General features: G+C 36.4%; 1 long non-coding RNA gene across 1 annotated transcript; it reads left to right on the forward strand.

The window, feature by feature from the left end:
* Window positions 1-2063: 2063 nt before the first annotated feature.
* Window positions 2064-2365, forward strand: LOC120102522 (uncharacterized). Its single transcript, XR_015687230.1, has 2 exons — window positions 2064-2147; window positions 2294-2365. It is a non-coding gene; the product is annotated as an uncharacterized LOC120102522 (long non-coding RNA).
* The last annotated feature ends 2395 nt before the right edge of the window (window positions 2366-4760 follow it).

Here is a 4760-nt window from a genome sequence, read left to right on the forward strand (position 1 = left end):
CCTTCCCCATCCTTTTCTGCAAGCATTGTAGAAAAAGCCTTACATAACACACACAGTTTTGCATTGGCTTATTTTACTTTATAGTACTTCCTAGCAGTGTGAACAAAGAATTAGCTTCTGTTTGGCTAAGAGTAGAAGTCCATGATATTGAGGAACCTCATTTTACCTATTTACTAAGTCTACATTTAAGTAGTTACTCATTTCTAGTTACTTCTGAAAGATTTTTTTAAAAGATTTTTTATTTATTTTATTTATATGAGTACACTATAGCTGTCTCCCGACACACCAGAAGAGGGCATCAGATCATATTACAGATGATTGTAAGCCACCAGGCGCTTCCTGAGGATTGAACTCAGGACCTCTCTTAACCCCTGAGCCATCTCTCCAGCCTTGGAAAAATTTTATTAATCATATTTCACTAGTTTTTCTGTGAAAACAAGTTTTCATTTCTCTGTGAAGATACCCAAGAATTTTTTTTTAAAGCTGAACTGTACAGTGACTCTTGTTTTAGTGGTGGAATGATTTGACAAAGTACTTTTAGTGTTATCACTTCTTAATCCTATTAACAGATCTGATTATCCACTTCTCTTGAAAGCTAACATGCTATTCCATGTACAGATGTGGGGAGACTTTTATACAAACCATAATGTTTAACTTTTTTAAAAATCTCTTTGCATCTTCTCTATATCTTATTCAGGGAATTATGCATGTCTATCTTTTTCCATGTTCTGATTAGACTTTGTATTGTTAATGGTGTGGTTTTATTCATTATGAATTTTGTTGTTCTTTTTACACTCTAAATAGAAGTCCTAATTGAATATAAAATTTCAATGTACTATATTTCAGACTGTAATCCATCACTATATCCACCAGCTTGATTCTGTTTTAGACTTATTTTTTAATGTCTAAACAATTAATACTTCCTCTTATGTGTTTGGAATTAGGTCAGATAATCACACAAACTCAATTCATAATCATCTGCATCCTCTGATTGCTGGCTCTGTTAGCACATTATTACTTACAGGCTATTATCTGATTAAATTTCGTATTTTAGTGTTGCTACTTTTGCTACAGTAAATAAGCACTCATATGTATTTTTACTCATACTTACTACACATCCTCTCTCTTTGAATATTTTATTGAATTATTTAATTGTATCCTTTATTAAATTTTTATTAATGTATAACTTCATTTAAAGTTGGGTATTTTCTTAGTGTATTTTTCTTTACTATTTTTACAGAGAGTTATTTTTTTCTATGTGGCATTTTTGTTTGATGTGAATTTTTGTACTTTTAATAACATATTGTCCTTTAGTGTTTTCCTTACATATTCCAGTGTATATAAATACATGTATGTATGTGCCAATATATGCATGCATGCATGTGTGTGTTTCCTTTGGAACTCCTTGCTAACTTGTCTTCATATAAAACTTGGTAAGTAAACTGATGTATTCAAAAATAGTTTGTTGATATTGCTATAGAAAAAGACATATTTTTATAAATACTTGTCAATATTTCATCCGGTTATGTATGAGTAATTCTCATTTCCATTTTCAAATCCTGAATATATTGTATAAAAATATAACTGTATAGTAAACAGAAAATATTGTATGCAAGGTGCAACTCTCACCAGTTCTACTGGCAACTCACCTACTTATTTCAAAGAAAATAAAATGTTAAAACATGATCTCTATTTCTAGAAAGTTCACTGTGATGAATTTCCACTAGACTATGGAAATTTGGAAACACAAGCTGAAAGTGGAACTGATAATTGGGATATTTAGGATGCAGACAGAGGTCATGTTAATGAGGAACTCTCTTAACCACCTTCTATCACAAACTATAGGAAGTTGTGTGGTAAAAGAGGAATGATATCAATAACATCCCTGTGGCAACAGTTGAAACCTAGTCATGTGCATATCAACTCAGCTGTGAAGAGACTCAGTGTGAAGCCTCACAGTGTCCATTCCACCCTGCCTCCCCACCCACTATCATAGTCAGTGTAATTTGCATGTCCCCATTACCACCTCAGCCTCTCTGATGACTTATAATGGATGCTGTCATGCTGCATGGGAAGCTGGCTATCACTCAAGGCAGTGACCATGCTCTCCCTAGCTCACTTCCTCAGCCTTCTTCTTTGTATCTCTGGTAAGGGAAATGGTTTCTCTTCTCATGACATTCGTTAAGTGTTCCCAGTTTCCACAATATTCTATAGTTTCCAATGAAGTTGAGTCTTCATTTTACCTAATTATGGCACCTTTGACTTGTCTTTCTTACTTTTCTTCCATAAACAGATTCTAGGGCAGAAACTACTGTGACCCAGTCTCCAGCATCCTTGTCCATGGCTGTAGGAGAAAAAGTCAGTATCAGTTGCAAAACCAGCACAGATATTGATGATGATATGAATTGGTACCAGCAGAAGTCAGGGGAAGCTCCTAAGCTCCTTATTTCAGAAGGCAATACTCTCCGTCCCGGAGTCCCTTCCCGGTTCTCCAGCAGTGGCTATGGCACAGATTTTGTTTTTACAATTAATAATGTGCTCTTAGGAGATGAAGGAATTTATTACTGCCAGCAAAGTGATAACGTGCCTCTCACAGTGCTGTGTCCTCTTACAGAAACCTGCAGATGCTTTTGTTGACTGCTTCAGTGGCTACTGAAGCAGTTCAGTGTGTGAACTTGGCCACCATTTGTGTTTATTCCCTTCATGCACATGTACTCTCATTTCCTGTTTCTGTTTCTGGAGCTTCTTCAGCCCCCTATTATTTTCCTGAAACCCTTCCCTTAGGAATAACAGCCTCCGCATAATTTTCCAGGGAAGCCAGTTGTCCCGCTGCACTGAAGAGGTACAAGTTCCTGTTCATTGGCACACTCACTTCCTCCTTTGAGTTCAAATCAAACAATTTGATTTGTGGTGAATCTGGTTTAGGGCCATATAGCTTTGGTTACTATTCTTTTTTATATTATCTAATACCAGGATATGAGCATCTTAATTCAGAAGAGTTTTAACTTTGTGATCTGTTGGTGGATCGTGTGTTTACCAACATGTGCTCCTAAGAAGCTTTAGAAAAATGATTGTTAAATGGTTGAAAATACATGATTAGTTACAGGAAAAAAATTCCTGAGGAGGGGGAGAAGTGAAAGAGGAAGACACAGAGAGGAGTCATAGAGAAGAGGTGGATTCTCACAGATTATATATATATATATATATATATATACATATATATATATATATATATAAATATAAATATACTGCTCCCATATAGGGTCAGGAAGGATTTTGTTTGTCTCAATGGGCTGCAATTATTTTGCAGGGGTGAGTTGGGTCAGAACGGGAGGGATGCTATAATAGTTAATAAATTGGTGAAGAACAGTATCTCATCATTTGGGATTAAGGAAGTATTAGGGATGGTAGAGGCTGGAGAATGTTGAGTCAGGTATGTCCATAGGCCCAGAAAGGAGTCAGTCATTAAGTAAAGATGTAGAACGAGAGCAGTGTGGCTCTGTAGTGACTGAGAGGTATTGGCAGCCTTGGTTCTAGGGAGCAATGGATCTTAATGAACAGATAGACTCAGCAGTTGGATGAGTAAATGAAACTAGTCAATTTTAAGTACTTTCTGTTTAAAATGATTATCCATCTCTCCTATGCAGATTAATGGGAGAGGGATGAGTAGAATCCACAGAAGTATTATGGTCAGGTGTAAAAGGGGAAAAGTAAAAGGGTTGTGTTTAGAGAAAAGAATATTTTACTTTGAAAGTTAGAAGAGGAAGGACACCCTAACAGGGGTAAAGTAAGGGTGGCAGTGTATGAAGCCAAGGATTATAGTACACCGAGGTAATAAAATTCTATTTCCATCCATTTGCCTGCAAAACTCAGGATGTCCTCCTTCTTAATAGGTGAGTAGTATTTGATTGTGTAAATGAACCACATTTTCTGTATCCATTCTTTTGTTGTGGGACATCTGGGTTGTTTCCAGCTTCTGGCTATCACAAATAAAGCCACTATGAACATAGTGGAACATGTGCCCCTGTGGCATGGTAGGGCATCTTTTAGGTATATGCCCAAGAGTGGTATAGCTGAATCTTCAGGTAGATCTATTCCCAATTTTCTGAAGAATCCCCAGAGTGATGGTATCAGTTTGCAATCCTACCAGCAGTGGAGGAGTGTTCCTCTTTCTCTACATTCTCACCAACATGTGCTGTCACCTTGTTCTTTACCATTCTGATTGGTGTAAGGTGGATTCTCAGGGTCGTTTTGATCTGCATTTCCCTGATGACTTTAAAAAGTCCTTTTCAGCCATTTGACATTCCTCTGCTGTGAATTCTCTGTTTAGTTCTATTCTCCATTTCTTGATTGGGTTGTTTGGTTTTTTGGTAGTAAACTTCTTGAGTTCTTTATGTGTTTTGAATATTAGTCCTCTATCAGATGTGGGGTTACTTAAGTTTTTTCCCAATCTGTAGCATGCCAAATTGTCTTACTGACTATGTCTTTTGCCTTACAGAAGCTTTCCAATTTCATGAGGTCCCATTTATTAATTCTTGATCTTAGAGCCTCAGCCATTGGAGTTCTGTTTAGTAAAATTTCCCCTGTGCTAATGAGTTGAAGGTTCTTTCAAACTTTTTTTTCCCTATTAGATTATGTGTATCTGATTTTATGTTGAGGTCCTTGATCCACTTGGACTTGAGCTTAGTGCAAGGTGACAAACATGGATCTATTTTTATTTTTCTACTTACAGACAGCCAATTAGAAAAGCACCATTTATC

This window comes from Rattus norvegicus, chromosome 4 (genome assembly GCF_021556685.1).
Source record: "Rattus norvegicus strain SHRSP/BbbUtx chromosome 4, alternate assembly SHRSP_T2T, whole genome shotgun sequence".
Classification (NCBI taxonomy): Eukaryota; Metazoa; Chordata; class Mammalia; order Rodentia; family Muridae; genus Rattus; species Rattus norvegicus.